The 22,897-nt window shown below is 36.5% G+C and overlaps 1 protein-coding gene and 1 pseudogene across 27 annotated transcripts in view; both read left to right on the top strand.

The window, feature by feature from the left end:
* Positions 1–22,897, top strand: part of Nrxn1 (neurexin 1) — a 1,158,653-nt gene that overhangs the window by 335,558 nt on the left and 800,198 nt on the right. The window lies entirely within an intron of this gene.
* LOC127687753 (alpha-enolase-like) lies at positions 927–2,001 on the top strand (annotated as a pseudogene).

Raw genomic sequence — 22,897 nt, 5'->3', positions numbered from 1 at the left:
AAAGATCAAACTAGTTAAAGTATTATTACAAATATAGAAATTGTAAGCAAGAATATTTCTAAAATATTGTTTGAAAGAGTAATAATTTAAAAGTCACTATAGTACCAAGACCACATTCCATCTAGTTGGGAAAATGTACTATAAGATTGTCAGTGAAATAATTTTATTCTGTGACTGTAAGAAAGGCCAGATTTTACATAAGCATATTAGGTCCTTTTAAAATTGATGGATAATGAATACTTACAGCACAATGTGTTAAGTAAGCTGCTATAAAATGTGCACTCAAGTCACTTTGGGTTAGATCAAAGGAGAGTTTAGTAAACAGACTAGCTCTATAATTTTGAGATTTCTTTTCTCAAACATACAAGTCTACACTTTAATAGAAAATCATTTTGCTCATTGATAGACACAGGTTGTATTGTATGAGCGTAGAGTGCAACGGATGAGCAGTGTTGCTCTCCTAAGCAATAGTAACCACGCCTAGGGGTATGCTTTATTTGTAAAAGTAGCAAAAGTCTTAAATCTAACAAGGGTATTCAAAAACAGGGAAAATACTAAAGTAGAACAATGTATTAAAGTATACTGTTGCCTAAACATTGTGTCAAAGAAATATAGAAGGCCTTCCTTCTCAGCAGCCCTGCAGTCAAATGTTCACCATGTCTATTCTCAAAATCCATGCCAGAGGGCTGGAGAGATGGCTAGGGGTTAAGAGCACTGACTGCTCTTCCATAGGTTCTGAGTTCAATTCCCAGTAACCACATGGTGGCTCAAAACCATCTGTAATGGGATCTTGTGCCCTCTGCTGGTGTGCCTGAAGATAGCAACAATAATGTACTCGTATACATAAAACAAATAATCTTAAAAACAAGAGATCCATGCTAGAGAGAAAATAGACTCCAGTGAGAATCCCACTCCACTGTGAAATGGAACTCTGCATCACAAAAGATCTTTTCCAAGCTGGGGTACCCAGAAATGTGTCCACTGGCATCTATGAGGTCCTAGACCCTCAAAGGATGTTGATCACATCAATAACACTATTGCACTTGCTCTGATTATGAAGAAACTGAAAGTATTGGAGCAAGAGAAAATTGATTAACTGATGATCTTGACTGCTGGCACTGAAAATGAATCTAAATTTGGTGGAAATGCCATCCTGGGGGTGTCTCTGGTCATATGCAAAGCTGGTGCTATGCAAAGAGGGAATCCCTTTACCCTCACATTGCTGACTAGGAGAAGTCTAAGAAGGACTCCTTAATATGGGAAATAAGGGTGGATTTGCATCTAACATCCTGGAGAAAAAAAGAAGCCTGGAGCTACTGAAGACTCCAAAGGTCAGTTACGCTCACCAGGTTGTCATCAGCATGGATGTAGCTGCCTCTGAGTACTACAGGTTTTTCAAGTATGACCTGGACTTCAAGTATCCAGATGACTCCCGGAGGCTGACCTGTAGAAGTCCTTCATCCAGAAGTATCCAGTGATGGCCATTGAAGACCCCCTTGACCAGGAAAACTGGGAAAATTGGCAGAAGTTCACAGCTAGTGCAGGCATTATGATACAGCATGATTTCACAGTATCCAATCCTAAACAGATTGCAAAGGATATGGCTGAGAAGTCCTGCAACTGCATCCTGCTCAAAGTGAACCAGATTGGCTCTGTGACAGAGTATATGCAGGCAATAGCTAGCCCAGTCCAATGTCTGAGGCATCATGGTGTCCCATTGATCTAGAGAGACTGAGGGTACTTTAATCATTGATGTGGTAGTGGGGAATGGGACTCTGCCCTGGACAGATCAAGAGTGATATCAATTGGCTGTCTGAGCATCTGGCCAAGTACAATCAGATTTGTTGAAGGAAGGAAGATCTGGGCAGCAAAGCAAAGTTTGCTGGCAAGTCCTTCAGGAAACCCCTGCCTAAGCAAAACATGGACTGGAGAGGGCCAGCTGCTGAGGCCCTCTCTGTCCCTGATGTCATCAAGGCAGCTCAAGAACAGCCCAGCGCTTGACCGTCCTTTCTTAGATGTCCAAAGTCACACCTGATCAGCTGAAGTCCTGCTGGAGACCCCATCTTTATAATCATGATTAGTCTGAATCATTGTTTCTTTCACCTGACTTCCCAGCTAGTGTCTAGAGCCCTCAGAACTCCAGTGTAATACCTAGCTATTGTGGCCACCATCAAGACCCAGTGGTTTACATACAAAGTAAAAGCAGTAGAACTCCCACATCTCAAAAAGAAAGAAATACAGAAGGGAACAGATTATTGACTTGAACATGTATACACGACAGAAGTTGTTGACAGTTTTCTACATCAACAAGATGGGGCAATTTAATACTTGGTTCGCAGTTCACATTTGCAAAGGCAGTTTTTGAATGTGATTCTTAACAATCTTCAAGCATAGATGGAGCTGATTACAGGCTTTCAGTACTTGAATTATGAGGTTGGGCAGGCATGCTGACTGACAGCACTGACACTCAGTGGTTTCATTTGTATGACAAATTTTTAAGCTTTCTTTAATATGAAAGAATTCTGTCAGGCATATATGTGCATATAAAGCAAAGTGAAGTAGTCTCTGTCCCAAACATGTCACTCCAACCAGAGTATATGGCTATACTCTGCCTATGTGTCAACACCTCTAACTAGAAACTGCTCATCACAGGTGGATGTGGATGTTGTTGAGCCCTCTGATTATTGAAATAAATTTAAGGTCAATGTGTGCAAAGAACTGGTCCCAACAATAAAAGTTTGTGTGAAAACAAGACAATGCTCACCTCAGAGGGACTGAGCTCACTTGTTCTCTATATTAGGTGAATGAGCAGTGCTGTGGGACACAGGTCGTTCTCAACTATGAGCTTGAATATGTAAGCAGTTACAGGAGCTGGTCCCAAATCATGAAATCATCAACAACAACAGGACAATTTCCTAATAAATTGAAGAAACACCAGGCAGGCAGTTGCCCACACACAGAAGTGTGTGCTACAGGTGTTATCAAATAGTTTTAGCTTTGTAATTGGTAGAAGCAAATGCTTTATGAATTCATTCCAAAGTTTTATCTGAAGGTTGAACAGATATTAGGTCAGACACACAGAGAGACTCTATATGGCCATGAAGAAGAACACCACACGTGGTTCTAAATTTGTAACATTCTAACTCCCTAGAATAACAAAGTTGTGATCAGCCTTTCAGTCTTAGGCAATGTTTAACATAGATATGGGATCAATTTTTATATGTTGTGATAATTTTTCAACATATTAAAGCTATGGTCATGATAAGAGTAACTTATTTGTAACGTAAAATTCAACATTGGGGATTAACACTGCACTGATAATAATTCATATTAATACTTAATGATAATTGATGGCATAGGCATAGCACCTCCGTTCAATATTCTCAGACCACCTCTGCCCAAGTCCCTCTATCTCATACCTACTTTTCTTCTCTTGATTCATGGTACTCCAGCTTTATATCCTCTGACTATGGGGTTATTGTCTTCACTTACATTTCCTTGATAATAGATTTAATTAAAAATATAAATCACCTTAGTCTACTGAAGTCCTTAGAGCATATCAGCAATATTTTCATTTTCTTATTATGTTAATCAATATTTTTCCTCTTGTGTTTGAAAATCACTTTCTAGTTTGAGATTTTTTTGTTATTTCTTTCAATAGTAATAGATTAGGTAACTGTACTCAATATCTAGCAGAGTGTTCTTAAAGTAAAAGTCAATTTTAATTATGTGGGACATTATGTGTTTGTGTGAATGTGTAAAATGATATATCACTATTAGCAAGATCTCAGAAGTTACAAATACATGGTTAAAAATACTTGAGTTTTGTGAATAGCAAGCTTCTAAATGTTAACTTTCTTTTTCTAATCCTGTCCAATTCCGTGAGCTCCAAATAGTGTTTAAGCATGCTCAGACTTTTTACTATACACTTAGACTTTTTAGCTATACTCTAATAATAACTTTTACACTGGAAATGACCATGGCTCTGATATAGGATATTGAGAAATTAAGACTTAGTCTCATGCACTCAATTTTCTTTGAGTACATGTGATGAGCCAGCCTGCCTTAAAGCCATTTTATAGCAAACACAAGTGGCTTCATTCTTGTTTATAATTGATTGAACCTGTTTCTTAAAAATTTGACTATGCCCCTCCCTGTAACCTTAACTACAAATCATTCTGTACTGTCTTTTGGGGGGCAGGGGTGGGGGAATGGTAATCATGGCTTTGTTTCAAAAAAGTTCTTATAACAACCCTGCAACCTTTGTTTCCAAAGGTTGGTGTAACTACCTTGTTATGACTACTTTGCTCCTGTTATTTGCCTGCCAAATCACCTCTTTTGAAGCCCAGAGCTATAAAGACCCTTCTCTTGTCCATGTCTAATGCTAACATATTGAATCCCACCTTAGGAGGATGAAGCCCATGTACACAAATAAATAGCTTGCTTTAATTGCTTACATGCTTTAATTAATTTTGCCATGATAGGTTCGATTGCTGTTCATTCTCCTGATATGTTCACATTAACATATGATCAAGTGCTTATTTAGAATTGATAGATTTTGCATTGGATAGTATCAGTCAATTCGTTTCAGTTATGACATGGAAATGGGCGTCTCACTGAAGCTGTGTGTCAACGTGAGGCTGTTCTTACTGACAGAGGAAAGTAGCATGATGCCTGAAGTAATGTTTGAGTAGCATTGCTATATTTTTGCTTTTTTGATGCCTCAGTTTTATCCACCATGAAATAGGAAATTAATTAACTTATTTTGCAAGGCTTCTATGAGGTTTGAAGACGTAAATAGATGTAACCCAATGAAATGAATGCTACAGCTAGTAAATAATTCAGATAAATTAAATATCATCTTCATGATTGTTATCACAATTAAGTTTTGCAGAAGGGTTAGATATGATTCCTATTATTCTCCTACTGTAGAAACTGAGGCCCGGGGAACTTGGTCCTCATACTTTCTAAAGTAAGAAAGTATTTGAAAGTTTAAATAATATAAATATCAAAATGCTTTAGAAAACATGACTCACAATATAAATAAAAAATTTTGAGTGGTTATTTTAGAAAAGAGAATGAAAAATTCTAACAAAGAGGTATTAGCTAGACATGCAGGCAGTGAAGTGAGAGTGGCAGTTTCAGTGTATGGGCTTTGTTTACAGGCAAGTCTCCCCTCACCAGAGAATGAAAAGCTGCACCCCGGGTCTCCCACAGCAAAGATGCTACTGGATCCAACAGTGAACTTATCTTTAATCTGACACTGGTTCATGTCAACCAGAAGCAATTAGAAACCAATTCTATTTTGTAATCAACTATATGTTCTTTAATGAAAATACTAGATATTCTAAACACAATTCAAGTTTCCTTTCTGGGTATCACCTTTAATATTAACGAAGTTTCCCATGTACTGAGATTTCTTTTTCTTCCCACTTCCCTGTAGGAAAAGCTAAATGAAGATTGACTAAAAGTTCTGTCTTTCTATGCAGAGTGATTTTGTACTCTTATACATGTGGTTTAGGCTTACTAATTTCACTGGATAACATGACCTCAGGTTAGCTGACTTAAGTACATTGTCTCTGTGTACCTCCTACTTACTATATTTTTTAAGAATGCATTTGGCCCCTGTGCTGAAAAAATTACCCAGTTAACTCCATGATAATAGTAGTGATTTCCGGGAGAGGCTCTGGGGATCCTTCCCTCTGTAATTTGCTAGCTGTTTCTGACAACCCCTCACAATGGCTGTAATCAGTGTGGTGATTTTTTTTCTATGAACTGTGCCCAGACCTGCCCGTCACCGCTTCACTTCACATGGCTTAAAGTACTGCTATAGCTTTCTGAGTTTGCTATTGATTGCAATTAGTCAGTTTTTTTAATTATTGTCTGAATTTTTCTTAATTTTCATTTAAAAGGACTATAAACATGAGCCAACATTTTTCACTTTTTTATCATCAAGAAATACAAAATTGCAGAGTTTTGTAACTGCTGTACATTCTAGAGGTTATTAAACAACTAAATTAAATACAAGGAGGAATCTTTTTTTTTTCCTTAGAGATTAAAGGTCAAGACCAGGCTCCCATGGGGAGTCCTTTAGAAAATATACTTCCTCATTCTCATTCATTGCCATGGACTTTACATATCAAGTGACTTGGTGGTGACAGTGAATGAAATCTAAATATGTAACTCTCAGTGCTAGGCACTACTTAGTTTGACTATCTAAGGCACTCTTTGTGAGGCAGAAGTACTGATTTATTGCTCAAGGTTACCATCCTAAGTATCAAGAGTGGTGCCTGCTCTATAGCTGATGCTTAGTAGGGATCTTGAATGAATAATTAATAAATGAATAAATGAGTGGCACCTCTTTTGTGTACACACCTGTATTATCTGTGGTGTTTCACTTGTTTCCTGAGTTATCCAAATAATTTGTTTCTATGTATATTATTTATAATCTCACAATAGGGTTAAAGCTGTATTAACCAGATTAAAGATTGCTACTGAATCATCAATCCTAAAAGCTGCAAGAATAAAGGCATTGTGCTGCAGAGAAGCAAGGGCAGACATTCATCTTACTACCTTGTTCCAGTTTCAGTGACAGAGAGGAAAAGAGAGGAAATCTTAAAGACAAGGAAATCTTAAAGACACCTAGCCTAGTATTTTCTGCTTTGTTACAAACTTTAACTATACAAAGCCTTAATCACAAAAACAGGTAATTTTCGAACTCGCTGGAGATCTTAGAGAGACTAGGAAAGATGCTTTATAAATGCTCACTACCATCTTGTGGCTATGCATGGATCTTTTGGCCTCTGGAAATGTTACTCTTATAAACGAACACTCAAAACTTTTCATGTAATAAGAATAGAAACATTTGTATCAGCTACTGTTTCCTCTTCCTGTCTTCCCTATACCAACAATAAACCACACAACAAAGATACTGATGTAGTTGAAGAACCCCTTAGGGATCATGGCTGTTTGGTTTACCTACAGATGATTAGAAACTAACAAAATGTTCAAAATAACTAGATGATTGCAACTCAGACTTTTAAATGTAGCTGACATGTGGCTGAAATTAAAAAGAGGGACACATTGACAAAGACAAGTGAGTCTGAAGAGCAGTCTCATGAATAAAGCTCTTACCAGACATCATGGGGATCTGTATTCAAAATTACAGAAGCCACATAAAAGCTGGGCAGGGTAATGCACACCTGTAATCTCAGTGTGCACAATGAGATGGAAGGAAAGACAGGAGCATCCCTGAAAGCTCATAGACAAGATAGCCTATCATGCACAGCATTGAAAAACAAGGGACCCTGATCTAAAGCAAGGGCGAAGGTGAGGATGACCCAAACACTCTGTCTACTTGCTCTCTGCATGCATGTATAATCTGTTTCTTTAAGACCCCACACCCTAAACACACACATATCAATTATGGAACAACATATAATAAGTTATCAGTTCTAAAAAAATTAATTCAACCTTTCAGAAAGATAATTTACTGTCATTTACTCAATAGATTGTAAATATCCATGCTATGTTCTAACTAGAACAGAAATCAGACTAAGAAATTTTAAAATCAAATTATGTTTCTATAGGTGCTGACAAAATATAGCATGTTCAGTGTAGGGAATGCCAACATATTAAGTCTTCCTTTCAGTTTTTTACCAAATAACTAGTGTTTTATGTAAGCATTCCTAGACATTTTGATGGAAATTTTTGTTTGTTTGTTTGTTTATTGAGACAAAGTCTCATTTTATAACTCTGGCTGGCCTGAAACTCACAGAGATATATCTACCCCTGCTTCCCTGGTGCTGGGGTTAAGGTATGTGTCACAAGCCCAACATTCTTAAGATTTTTTAAAAGAAAGTAAAACAAACAAACAACCACAGTTACTCAGTGATTACGCACATGTTTCAAAGTAATATATATAAATGTAATGCAAATTAGTATCTTGGAAGTTATATCCACATATGTACTTGTGGAGGCCAGATATTTATATCACCTGGTATTGACTTTATCTTATTGGTTTGTTTGGTTATTTATCTCTTCAATTTACTTTTGGCCTTTGAGACAGTGTTGTGTTATTTTAAAAGAGGAGAAAGTAAATAAGTTTGGTGAATATGAAGTCATGTGTGGAGAAAGGAGATGAATCTGAGGGCCCATGCCAATGCAACCGTTTCCCTTGAGGGACCAGCCACAAGAAGGTAGAGTATAGAAAAGAGTAAATTCAGGGCATGGAGAGGGAAGTTGAGAGGGTAGTAGAGACAGAGAAAGGCCGAGAAAGTAGAAGAGTATAGGCTGGCCAAGAGCACATGGAGAGATTGGGGAGGAGAATAGTCGGAAGAAACAATAGGGCAGAGCAAGGAGCAAAAAGTCAAGAGAGCAAGAGAGAGCAGAGTGGGTAAGCAGCCCCTTTTATAGTTAGTCAGGCATACCTTTTGCCAGGTAACTGTGGGTCAGAGCTTAGACAAAATGCTAAAAGACAGGAACTTTCATTGAACCTGAAGAAAATCCTAAGGACACTTCTGTCTCCCTCCTACACCTAGGCCTGTGGATACAGGCACATGCCAGCACCTTTGACCTTTGAAGAGTGTCTAGGAGTAAGAATGCAGATGCTCATGCTGCACATCTAAAATTTTACATAGTGAGCCACATCCCAGTCCCTGAATAGCAATTTTGAATTCAGTATTTGCAATGCTGACAACTGCAGAATATGTAAGGAAATAGACTGTGGAATCAGCTTCCAGCAAACTAATGATCTGCTCTGGGCACATGGTGTAAGTATGAGGAGATAGCTAAGCAACACAGTGAATATTCAATTAAATAATGGACTTTGTCTTGTCTACTGATTTATCCCTAGAACTGAAAACAATACCTTCCACAAGGTAGCTATTAAATAAATATTTAACCAGAAAACATGAATGAAGCAATAGAAAGAAAAGCAAAAACTGTATTTTCAACAGACAATAAAAACATATCCATAAAATACTATATGATTATTAAACTAATAACAAATAGTTACTGTAGCTTAAAACATAATTGTTGAAAATATTAAAATAAATTATATATGGTTTTTCATCATTATGTTTGTGATCTAAAAAATTCTGTTTTACTTAAAATATTGTATCATATTGAATAAGCCACTTTTTCTATTATTAATGATGATAGATTCATGTAGATGATAAAGAGACATATTAGATAGGTGATAAAAGGAAGATGATAGATAGATAGATAGATAGATAGATAGATAGATAGATAGATAGATCATAGGTAGATCATAGAGAGAAAATAGAGAAATAGATGACAGAAAGTCAGATGATAGATGATACAGGTTAACTTAGTTTACTAGCATGCAATAAATCTTCTCTTATAGCACTTACTGATTTCATTAAGTAAATGTAGTTTTTGTTTTGTTCTGTTTGTTTTTTGTTTGTTTTGTTTTAGGTTTGGTTTGGGGGTTTTGTTTTTTGTTTATGCTGTTGTTTCATGATTTCTCATTTGAAATCTATTGTGGGCTGTCGCCATCTTTCACAAAATAATCTTACTTTTTTCCTATTCTTATTTAGAAAATGACTTATTCTGTTTTTTTCTCATTGATTTTTGTTTTGACTTAGTCAATGCTATGTCGATAATTCCAACTGCACTGTGGTTTATAGATTTTGGCGTGTTTGTGTGTGTGTGTGTGTGTGTGTGTGTGTGTATGTGTGTGTATATACAAAAACATGGTTTTTTTTAACCTATGGTAGTTTTTCAAATGCTAAAATAGATTTTTAGGAGCTGAAGAGATGTCTTAGCAGTGAAGAGCATTTGCTTTTCTTGTAGAGGAACACATTTCAGTAAGCAGCACCCAAGTTGAAAAACTCACAAATAGTCTGTAAATCCTGCTTCTGGGGCATGCAGTACCTCTTCTGGCCTCTACAGGTAGCAGCATACACATATGAATACCCATGCAGATATAGACATACATAGAAATAAAATACCTCTTTCTCATGGACTTTCTGTTACACACTGAACAATGTAATGATATGCCAAGCAAATGTCAGTGAAAGAATAACTCTGGAATGTACTATCTTTATAGTCACTTTCTTGTCACAAGGAATTTACTATTATTTTTTCAAAGATTTATTTTATTTATATGAGTACACTGTAGCTGTCTTCAGACACACCAGAAGAGGGCATCAGATCTCATTACAGCTGGTTGTGAGTCACCATGTGGTTGCTAGGAATTGAACTCAGGACCTTTGGAAGAGCAGTCGGTGCTCTTAACCATTGAGTCATCTCTCCAGCCCCTTATCTCTATTATTATACCAGTCAGAATACTTTCATTTATTTCACTTATGTCAATCATGAAAATGGGAGTGATGGTGACAGTTTAGTAGGCACCTCCCTATCTATGTTGAGCTAAAATTAAATCCATATCAAATCTCCAAACTGAAGGGTCTTATTATCCAGTGGCAGAGACATATTATTTGACAATGTAATTCTAACAAAGGAAGTGAGTATAATAAATATCACATAATGGCATTAGCAAAAACTTAGTAATACTCCACACACAGACAGTGAGACAAGAGATTGAAATACAGAACCTAGGGTAAAGGAGTGGGCATCACAGAAAGTAGCAGTCATGTTCCACCTGCAATGAGGGACAGAGAGAGGAAGGGATGATATTTCACATGGACATTAGAAATGGGGGACAGGAGAGTTATATGACCAAACCAAAGGTCAAAAGTCAAGCATGCACAGGACAGTAAGGTGTCAATGAGACTACTTATGATGAATAGAACTGTAGCAAAAAGTCTCTGTGAAGAGATCTAGAATATTTCTGTATAATAAGTTTGGAGAAAAAAAACTTTCTAGATTTATTTAATTTCCAAAATTACACAGAACCTTTACAAACACTCCATAACCATGTGGCAAAATTAACTGTTTCAACAATGGTTTCTACTTGGCAGATCATTTTATATCCAATCTCATATTGGATATCGGCACCAATCCTGTGAGGGACATTCTTATTATAATCACTTAGGGTAAAATGTGAGATTCCCAGAATTGCAACTTAGCTTTGTGAAGCTAGAAGATGTCTCAATACAGATGTGAATACAGTTATAACCTGAATGGAGTATTCACCCCACCTTAGCTATCAGAAAATATCTGATGCTTGATTGTGATCACATGACAGATACTTACCATGCTTTCATATAGTGTTAAGAAGTGAACTAGTGTTTTGAATGGATGAAAGTGATCTCACACTACGACTAGAAGAGATTGTTAATTATATGTTAATTGTTAGCTTCAGTAGGAAAGTGGTTTATTTGCAATTTTTTCCATATTTAGTATACTCTACAAATTTTAACCAAAATTTTTCTAGGAATGTTACAATTACTTTCTATGTAATTTTTATATTAAAATTTAATAGCACATTTAACCTTTTTTCTAATGGAGTTGTAATATCTCAGTGATATGCAGAAACCAGTTGTTCCTCATTGAGTGTTAAAGCTCTACCACCAGCACAAAGGTTTATCCATTTGATTGCCAAGGAGTAGAATTGGCTTGGGAGGCAGTGAAATGGACGAATATCCTACAACTCCCAACTGATATTTGACAGTGAAATTTAGCTTATATCATAATTAAAAATCACCATGGTCTCAGTGTTGCAGAGTCATGAAGGAAGCTACTGAGCTCTAGAGTCGATAAAGAGTTACTTAGGAGTCAATGTCACTGAAAGAGACAAATTTCCCAAAACGAGTACAGTGAGAACTGAATGATAGTATGTTCCTTCTTCCCTCTGGCTGTATGTGAAAGGTTTCATTTGGCTTCTTGCAATTTCTGGGAGCATTAAAGTGAAAATTGTGTAGCCAAGGGACCCATCTACAATAATAGAATTGCGTTGGTTAACCTTGACTAAATTAATTTAGGCAATGGAAGTAGTTACAGACAGCTCTGAAAGACAGATGCCAATCCTCAGCACTCTCTCACATCTCCCCTGTCGCAGGCTCTAATGTTTCACTAAATTGCTCACAATTTATATGGTAAAAGCTAAATGCCTATTGTTAGGTATTATAAATCTTGCTTCTCTTTTTAATCCTTTGGTAATTAAATCATCATTATTCAGGATGTGAAGGTGTAGTGAAAATAACTATATTATATTAACTATATTATATTCCTTTTATGCTTTTCACAAGAAGGATATAAGCATCACCATATTTGGTTTTGTTTAAATCATAAACATATCTAATTATAAAATGTTCTTTAGTAGAATGAACTTATTTTTAAATTTACATGTAATGTTATATGTTTGGATAAATTCTAATTTGATCACTGAGAAAGTAACTTCTGCATTTCTTTGTAAAGTTCTTTTCAATGCACACATACACACATTTACAGAAAGGGGTGGGGAGAACTAACCCATGTTATATTACATGTATATAAAGTAATTACTTTTCTCTCTCTAAGTTTACATTCATTTAGAATCAAGATAGCTGATTTTAGAGCTCATCATATGTAGTTTCTGTGTATATTTGGTTAAATTTTTTGGAAACTTGACATAATCTGGAGTCATGTGGTTGACTGATCCTCAACTGAGGAATTGCCTCCATCAAATTGGCCTATATGATTATTGTGGAAAGGCAGGTGATCTTGGGTGATGTAAGAAGTGGGAAGAGCAAACCAGATAAAGCAAGCAAGGAAGCATATGTCTTCTTCGGCCCATGCTTCAGTTTCTACCTCTAAGTCTTGTCTTGAGGTCCTGCCCCAACTTCCTTCAGTGATAGACTGACCTGAGCGTTGTAAGAGAAAATAAGCTCTTCTCTCCATATCTTGCTTTTAACTGTGGTTTTCTACACTTTTAAAATTGAAAACAAAATATGTAAAAGGTATGACATTCATGATATGAAATGTTTAAATTTGAATAATTGGGGAATAATTTTTCTGTAATTACACATTTTCTCTGAGAAAAACACTGTCAAGATATTTTATCCAGGTGCCTTATTAATACCATCTTTTGCTGGTAAGCTGGACCCCTGGGAAGAAAGCTGCAGTCAAGAGTTTTTTTAATACAGGGATACAAAGCGAGCAAGCGAGCAAGGCAGCAAAGAGCTCAGTTAAATTTTCTTGTGATATTTCAAGGTTTAAAATAATAATGGACCTGAACTAAGGAGCAAAATGGAAATCCTGTAGTGATGTCATCTATTTTGTGTAATTTAGAGTACTGTTAGAAATAGCAAAGGAGATAATATATCTAACTCTTTTGTAGAAGCAGGGAAAGCTATTTGAGGACACAGGCAGCCTGGCTTAGCCTACATTAGAAGGAGGCTGAAAGACTGACCACTGGTTTCTCAGAATCTACAATCAGTTGACTTTTGTAAAGGATAGCTCGACCAAAGAAGTTGTTTTGTTTAATAAATTTGATAGCATTGACCCCACACCCAACATTTGATCACTCAAACTCTTGTTTAAATAGAATTTGAAAAATAGTACATTTTCTGAAATGTAAAGATTTTACTATCTGAGCCTTCCCCCATTCCAGTTTTCTACCTTTTCCGTATACTAGTAGTCCATACATTTTTAAAGTTTCATTACTTTAACAATCTCCAAAAGACCTCCAAACCCTAGCACTTGTTTCTCATATATGCATTTGGGAGACACATACTTTTCAGCAATCAGAGAGGTTCAGTAGTTTCAGAATCACACAGATGACTATAAGATGAGATTCTTAAGGCCTAAACAGCCTCTCTAGAGGGATCATGGGTAGTAATGTGCTTTTTTTTTATAAAATATTTTTTATTTTACTTTTTTGGTAATGTGCTTTAAAAAAGAAATTCCAACACTGTTTACACATTCCTTTGTAGAAGCTGGTGCTTGCTTCATTGGATGGTCAAGGCAATGCCTTCTATATAGAGAGGTTTCTGTTTGATATTAATTTTTTTCTATCATCTGCTTCATCATCTCATCATCTGCCTGCCTCGTCTCTTCAGTTAAAGACTCTTCCTAGGCATGGGCTGGCAATGAGTTACTGCACTTCCTGGTAATTTACCATGTTAGCTATTGTTGCAAATATTAGGGAACTTAATATGCTATAAAAATTTGGGTTTGAATACTTCAAAAAATGTATTTAGAAGTTTAAAGCCAAATAAAGATTTTTCTGTTTCCATCCTAGCAGAGAAGCAAATAGAAAAATGCATGCTAGATGCTTATCATCTTGGCCCTACATGCTCATTCAACTGCAAAGTATTGAATATATATGTATATATACATATATAATATATAATATATATATATATTAAATGATAGTCAATTTGATTTTCATACATTTTAATGTTTATTTATAACTTGTTCAAAAATGAGAAGAGTACATTTATATACTTTTTATGTCAGCTTGATATTAATTGCAATCCCTGACTCTTATCCAAAAAGGAATCCAATGAAAATTTAGACTTAATTATATCTAGTAGGGTGCTCAATGTTACTGATACTGACAAGCATCAGAATCAAGAAGCAGTTAATGCAAGAATACTATTCATATAGTTCTCTCTGTGTAGACTGTGCATCTGTGTGTACGTGCTTTGTGAGGGAGGTATCTCACGAAATAAGCAAGAGTGTATGAATTTATAAGAGGAGCAATAGAAATACTCTGTACTGGTCCAAAGAGAATGTATTATATAAGCAAACTGGGTGTTTCTGTGTTTCTTCTCTTTGGCATTTAACTAAACTAAGGCCCATTGGTTATAAGATAGTTATGAGAATAAGGATCTGTTTGTTGTCTGTTGAAGAGGTTCTTTCCACCATGTATATGGCGAGTGAACTACCTTCAATAACACAAGTCAGAATCTACTTTCATTGTACTATATAATTTCATGTCAGTTTGACACATGGTAAAGTCATATGAAAGGAGGGAACCTGAATTAAGATACATGCAGTAGGCAAGCTTGTATGGTATGGGGAAAGGACCCACTCCTTGTGAGCAATCCCATCCCTGGACTGGTGGTCCTCCATTCTATAAGAAAGCAGGATGAGTGTTGGACCAAGTAGCCATGGGACTGAGGGGAACTGACCCGTAACAAAAGTCCAGTTGTGTTGTACTCCCTTCTTTGCCACCCAGAGGAGTTCACATAGCCTGGTAGCTAGGTCAAAGTTAAACTTCCTCTCCCCTTACAGGGTCATGTCTGGCAGTTCCTGAAATTTTCTCCTCATATAAATGAGGTATCCCCAGTGCTCTGGACCCGGCCAACAATGTACACCCACACGGAAAACCCTCCCTTCCCCAAAAGGTTTAAGTAGTCTTTGTTCCCCCCATTAAACAGGAAGCCTCAATCACTGGCAGCACTCACAGCTGCCTAGTCTCTTCTGCTCCTACCTGACCATCCTGTCTTGCTTCACCCCTTCATGGTCTCTGCATTACCTCCGACTACTAGATTCCTTCCTTGAGATCCTCTCCTGACTTCTTTTGATAATGAAGTGTAAGTCTTTGTGTGTCAGCTTGTTTTTGAACATGGTGTTTCATCACAGCTATAGAAATCCTAAGACATCTGTCCTTTAAGTTGAAAGCAATCACCTTTTCAGCTTGCCAAGATCCTCCATCCATTCAATATCTAAGAGCATCTCAGTCTTGCCTAGTTTTCGTGCTTGCTCAGGAGAATGCATTCTACTCCATATCCTCAGGTATTTTTCACCATTGACAAATGAAAGTAAATTATATATATTCAACTCCAATTATGTTCCCTATAAAAGGAATACTGGAGAACTGATTCACCAAAGGGCCTCTACTCTAGGCAAGGTTGTTGTGTGGTCATATAGGAATATCCTATATGGCAAACAATATTAACCTTATCACTTCATCAGTGTTTAAATAATTTTATACAAACTGCACACTAACATTTGGAACTGGAAGCAATGCACAGTTCATTCCTTGATGCAGAACAACATTCCTTTGCTCATTGTGCCTCAAAGCCTACCAGGCTAAATTGAAAATAAAATCCCAAACAAAGGAAGATGCTGGATATTTTCAGAATTCTCTCAGTCTTATTAAATTGCTTCTTTAGGTCACTATTAGTGGAATCCAGTCACTATTGGTTTCTGTTATTCTGTATTAGTGGCATCTATTCACAAATGTGTTCTACTTGCTATGGTAAATTATATACCCACCCTTGACGTAACTTCCAGGTCTCTTCTTTTGGAAGGCCTTTTGTGATATTTTGAAATGGATAAGATCCACCGGTCATCACATTAATTACATCTACATCATTGTAATTACCAGAATTATAGAATAACTTTGGCAGCAATATATTTTACATGTTTTTTCTTGCAAGAAAATAATCTACATAAGAACAAAAATAGTATATGGGGAAATTGGCACCTTAATGCAAAGCAAGCACATAACAGGTGCTTAATGAGTATTTGTTGGTTTGAAAGAGACTGCAAAGATGACCATGTACAAAGACGTATCCCACTCTAGGAGAATACATTAGTCTGCCACATATGGTAACATAAAGTGAATTTCATGAATGACAGACAGCTTGTTACAAGGAAGACTTTTCAGTTTAACACCCTTACCAGGCAAGGATGAAAACTGCTGTTTTAAAGTGGTTTATTATACTCCATGGGTGTAACTGAGCTGGAATGCTTTGGTGAATGTTACAAGGTTTTATTACAGACTTAAAAACTTGTAAAACTTTTTTTTAGTGAATGGTTGACTGAAGTAGTGTTTGTAAAGGTTAATTCATTTCTCGACAAAAAAAAGTATTTGTTGAGTAAATACAAATACATATGTCTATATACATAGACACATATATACATACATATATGTTTGTGTGTATATATACGTATATATGTGTGTATGTATATAGACATATATATATTCATACACACATAATAATAATAATAATAATAATAATAACAAGCTTGTTCTTCCTGTTCCACAAATGAACATAGAGTCACCAGCTGCAGGACCATGAGGAGGATCCCACACTCCTAAATTTCTCCAGAAGTCACTATAAATCCTAGTTCATGATAAAGCAGGAACAGAAGAAGACCATCTCCATTTGTTGTCTGATATGACCCATTGCACCTTTGGGAAGGCCAATGCCCACAGTCAAGGTCTGTTTACAGCTCTAAGGAAGCTGGCAAAATTGCACTGTGCTAGAGGTTCCCTATGTAGTTTTGGCAAGGTTCACTATATATTTTCTGTCTACTCTGTGACCTCCTACCTCTTGTCTCACATTGTGGTGCTGTCTAGAGACTAAGGTATATGGAAAACATGTCCTTCCTCTTTGTAATAGTTGGTCTGACAACATGGGAGCCCACACCTATAAGTTGGTACACTTAGCTAAAATTGTGCGGCCTTTTGATGAAGTGTGTATATTTTCTAACCTAATCGCAAACATGTTTCTGTGAAACTTCAATTTCTTTTCCCAATAACCGGAGACAAGAAAAAATGATCAAAAACATTTAAGTGAAAAAGAAGAGGAAATTATAAGCAGTGCCTCATAGAACTGGTATAATTCTAACCAAATGTTTTAATGTGATAGTTTTAATCCTTACAAAAAGTAAAAAATTTCAGTTCTCAATCTGTATTGTGCATTAATGGCAGCTTTTTATTTTAACATGTTGGCTACAGACAGTGCAACTCTAGGTGATTTCTGAGATTTAACTTAGTCATTGTAATAACTGCATGAAAGTCATTTCAGGATCTACAATTCAAATGATGAGATACTTTATCTCCAGGCAAGAAATGAGGAAGTATCTATTTTTCAAGGAGATAGGGTATTCTCTTCTGTGTGAGTACCCAGGGTTCATTGCCACTGGCTTCTGGATCGATACCATTCTTCTAAATGAATGATGCTGTCAAAGTGCTGAGGAATGGTGGAGAGTTTTACAGTCAGCTCTAGTTGTAATGAAAATGCCCTTGCAGCTGCCTGGGCTCCATCAGGGCAGCAGGATTAAATTTGAGCTCAGGTTTTGAAATGATAAAAAACTGTTTGACCGAATTTTCAATATGTTTATCAGAAGAAAGCTGAAAGTACAAGATAACTTCTGGAAGAAATTTGGAAGTGGAAATGGGTATCTGGAATGTCTCAAAAGAATCTCCTGCAGTTAGCACTGCTCATGTTTCTACTGCCAACAACCAGCACTACACTTTTCTTCCAGAATTATTTTTAACTAGCTTGGAAGTCATCCAGGTCTGACTCTCCCAAAAGTAATTTTGTAAATGTGAGAGGAACTAAGTGGGTTCTGATTCAAAAGACAGGCACACCTGGATGTCTTTTGTACAGCTGTGAAAATCTGCAGGATGGTCATCACTTATCCCACAGTGAGACAACTTAGGTGTGAAATGCAGCTTTTTCCCAGAGGTGCTGAAAGGCAGCAAGGAGGATCAAAATTAAACCAAGCTAATATGTACATCCTTATTTTCCCATTTCTAAGAAAACTTTCAAACAATGATGTAAAAGATTTTTGACCAAGCATTAGAGACTGCTGAATACATCAAATAGAAAATATAGATTCCATGTATTAATCCTTCTTAAACAAACCATATCCAGGTTCATTTAAATTTATTAGTAGCAAAAAAAATTGACCACTACCTCTTCATGGTTGTTTAAATTTAATAAAATGTGAAAATGTGAGGGTTGATTGTTAAATGGTGAGGGTAAATAGAATACCAGACATGGAAGCATTTTTTCCCTTTTTTTATTAGATATATTCTTTATTTACATTTTAAATGTTGTCCCCTTTCCTGGTTCCCTCTCCAAGTTGATGTTTTTGTCCCTGGGAGCTCTGAGAGTACTGGGTGGTTCATATTGTTGTTCCTCTTATGGTGCTGCAAACCCCTTCGGCTCCTTGGGTCCTTTCTCTAGCTCCTCCATTGGGGACCCTGTGCTTAGTTCAATGGTTGGCTAAGAGTGTCATGGAGGTATGTCTAATGTCCTCTTGCTTCTCAGTGAGAAATAAATAAACCCAATATGTCTTTTCATGCCAATAGCACTTGAACTTATATTCACTCTTACATGGAGAGTAAAGTTGAAACCATCATCATAGCATTTCCACTTACCATAATAACTTAATGATTTCATACAAAATTTATACACTTGACTGAATACAATCAAATACAGAAACATAAAAATGTATCAACTATTTAACATTGTTCTCATATCATTTAACTAGTAAAACTTTCATTTTCTAGGGAATTTGTTGTTAAAATTTATGTCCATACTGAGAAAATTTTTCAGAGCATTCATTATTTTTTTTACTAACTAAAGAATTTCTAATATTCAATTATTCTCTTGATTTCCCCCATCAATTAGTGAATACCATATGTAAAATAATGGGCCATTGTCATTAAAAATTACTTGGCAATCCAAATGGGTAAAAGTTTCTAGACATAGCCATGATTATTTTTTTACTAGTCTTCTCTATGGCATCATAGGTGATAAGTAGGCATATCAAAAGTTAAATATCTCAGAAGTGCTGTGTGATCAGTAGATTGACTTTTAGTTAAGAGAAAGGGACAGCCAGGCTGTGGTGGCACATGCCTTTAATCCCAGCACTTGGGAGGCAGAGGCAGGCGAATTTCTAAGTCCAAGGCCAGCCTGGTCTACAGAGTTCCAGGACAGCCAGGGTTACACAGAGAAACCCTGTCTTGAAAAAAAATGAAAAGCAACAACAACAACAAAAAAAACAAAAACAAAAAAAAAAACAAACAAGAGAAAGGGACCACACATACTGCTTCAGTCATGCAAATGGAGTTTGAAAATTAATGGCACAATGAAAAGTCATCAATTTTCAAAAAGAAAGTACATGAATATGCTGTAATAAGAATGAAGGGGACCTAGATATCGGTTGTCTAGCTAGGCTCCAACTTTCAATACTCTTCTGCTAGCTGACATGATTACTCCGTTTACGTTAATGTTTGTATCTGTATCTATGTCTATATCTACATCTACATCTATTTCTATATCTATAAATAAATTCTTCTATGACCAATGGATTTCACTACCTTTATGGACTCAACAAACATAAGCATTACCAAGGAAAAGCCTCAGCCTGAAGAGAGGTTCTGAGGAAGGAGTGCTCAAGAGCATTGAAAAGAATAATTTGAAGTCAATTGAGGGGTACACAATTGGCTATAGCATTGTGTTCTGCTCAAGAAACCTTTCTGAAGATTTCTATACAGCTCAGCTCTCATAGACTAAAGCCCAATTTTTTATTTAGATATCAGTTTAATCATCCACATTACCTTTTTATTATCCCACTGTGAATCAGCATTTTCTGACATTAATCCTTTGACTCCTAGAAAAAGACAGAAAGAACATTTTCTTAAGATTGCAAATGGATTCAGAAATCTGCCTACCTTTTAAAGCACAGACAATTAATTAGATAGGTGGAGGATCCAGCTCTGAGATCACTGTTCCTACCATGGCTGTGCCTAATGTCCTTTAGTTCCAGACTAACCTTGAACTCAGTACTCTGCCTACTTTTTTAATCCATCTGACAAGCTGGCTTATAGTGCAGGTGCAACTGTTCTTTTATGTCTCTGAAGCGCCTCATATAATTTATATTGCATTGTTCTATTTTGTATAGTTGAGAAATCCTGTTCATATATTTTTGAACTAGTATTTTTAGAGTTCTTTCCCACAGCCTTAAGGGCTATTCTGAAGGTCACAGCAATTTTGCTAAAATACACTCTTGGCTCCTGGACTCATGCTTCTTCTAATTATCAAGGAATCATTAACCTTGGCTGAAAGGATATACCCATATAAACTTGAAAGGGAGAACATCTCCCAAAGAAGGAACATAAAGTAAATTGTGTACATTATTACCTAAGTAACCCTTACATATCAATACTCATGGAGGCTCATGCCCTCTGGTTCTGCTCCAAGAGCAGAAAACTTTTTCATGCCATCCCCTTCCAAGTCAGGTAGGACTCAGCAAGCATAATATAATGAGCAATTTTATACAAAGACTAAGTTTATATTTGCCTTTCTATTGATAGTCTCATGATTAATGCTGTTGACTTATTTTTTACCCCAAGTATATAAAGTTTGTCCTGAGTCATTCAGAAAAAGAAAATGGTAATTCCAAATTCGGAATAGTTGTTATACCTTCAACCTGAATTTACCATTTTTTTTTCCTAAGCATGTCCATTCACACAAGAAAGCTAGTACTTGTCAACCCAATGACCAGAGATTATTGGCCCAAGCTTACAGTCTGACCTCAGCCCTGTACTATGCAGAAAGGCAGGGTGGTAATATGCTGAGGATATTAGAGTCTTTTCTGCATATTCTAACTAGATGCTAGATTAGTCCTTGTTTTCCTTCTGATTGTTATATTTTTGTTTATTGAGTACTTTATCATGTACTTTACAAAATAATTCTATGCACAATCACATTTACTCTTTTCCATAAAGCACTCAAAAGTCAAGCTAGGCTTAAAAATCAATCTACTATAATTTAATCTATTGACTACAGTATCATTTTCTTTATTATTAATTTAAATGAAATTGGAAAAAAAAGAACAATTGTTCATAAGGTGCTGCATACAGGAGTTCTAGTTAGACAACTGCACTCATATTTGCAAGTTCAATTAAGACCAACATGGGCAATGCAGTGTGAAGGTTTACCATCTACACAAGAAAAGAACCAATTCAGTAAGAAAGCAGAAGTTACACCATTTAAATTGAATAGCTCAGTGTAAGTTATTTATCTCTTGGTAATTCAATTCACCCATTAAAGAAAAATAATATTTTTTTCACTGCCTAACTAGTATGTTTTATCATGAAAAGAATGAGAATACAGTTCTATAAACTGAGTGTCTGAGGAGTCAATAAAGTGCTAGTTCCATATGCAAGAATTCATGTTAGAAGCCACACATGGTGACTAACCCGTCCAGCAGGTCCAGTTATTCCAGGGTCTCAAAGAGGCACTCACTACCTGAGGGTCAAAAATGGGGGGGGAGAGAAAAGGGAAGCCAAGCACGCTAACAAAATCAGAGTCAGTCTGGATTGTGTCAAGGCTTCATTTAATCTTGGGAGGTAAGTGGGTTTTAAGGCTTACAGAGAAAGAATTAACCTTCACACCAAAGGAGGGAAGGGCAGAGACACCCCTAGGGATCGAAGCAGGAAGCCAGGAGGTCATCTGGTCATCTGGAGGGGACACCCGGAGTTAACACCAGCAGGTATATTCTGCGGTTAGGGCAGGAACATCTTGTGGTATTCTCGAAAATCTTCTCCTACCGATAGCTCATGGGGAAGGCTCTAGTTAATTGTTCTCAAATTTTAGCAGCCACCACCTTAGGGCCATGAGTAAGCATAAGTCCAAATAGCTTGGGGCGCTTACCCACAGGTGATATGCCTGTTAGCAGAGCAGAGGCAGAAGGATCCCCAAAACTTGCTGCCCAGCAAGAGTTTATGAGCTTCAGGTCCCGTGAGGGACCCAGTCTCAGGCAACCAGTTGTGATAGCACAACACCTTTAATTCTAGCACTAGGAAGGTAGAGGTGGGCACATGTGGGTTCAAGGCCTACCTGATCTACACAGTAAGTTCCAGGTTAGCCAGAACTGCATTGTGAAAACTTGTATCCAGAAAGAAAGAAAGAAAGAAAGAAAGAAAGAAAGAAAGAAAGAAAGAAAGAAAGAAAGAAAGAAAGAAAGAAAGAAAGAAAGAAAGAAAGAAAGAAAGAAAGAGAAGGAAGGAGAGAGAGAGAGAGAGAGAGAGAGAGAGAGACCAAGACAACCTCTGTCCAGAACTGCATACACTTACACATATACTAACAACAAATATCATGCAATGTCACATTAAACCCTACAAGTGGATCGGCTATGCTACCAATTATTCTTTTCATCATCCTAGGAAAAGGCCGGGATTTTCTTGTTTAACTCATTATTATTTTGCCATAACTTTCATTATCAACTTTGG

This window comes from Apodemus sylvaticus, chromosome 6, assembly GCF_947179515.1.
Source record: "Apodemus sylvaticus chromosome 6, mApoSyl1.1, whole genome shotgun sequence".
In the NCBI taxonomy this organism is placed as follows: Eukaryota; Metazoa; Chordata; class Mammalia; order Rodentia; family Muridae; genus Apodemus; species Apodemus sylvaticus.
The sequence above is the reverse complement of the archived record's forward strand: the minus strand, read 5'-3'. Positions and strand labels throughout refer to the sequence as shown.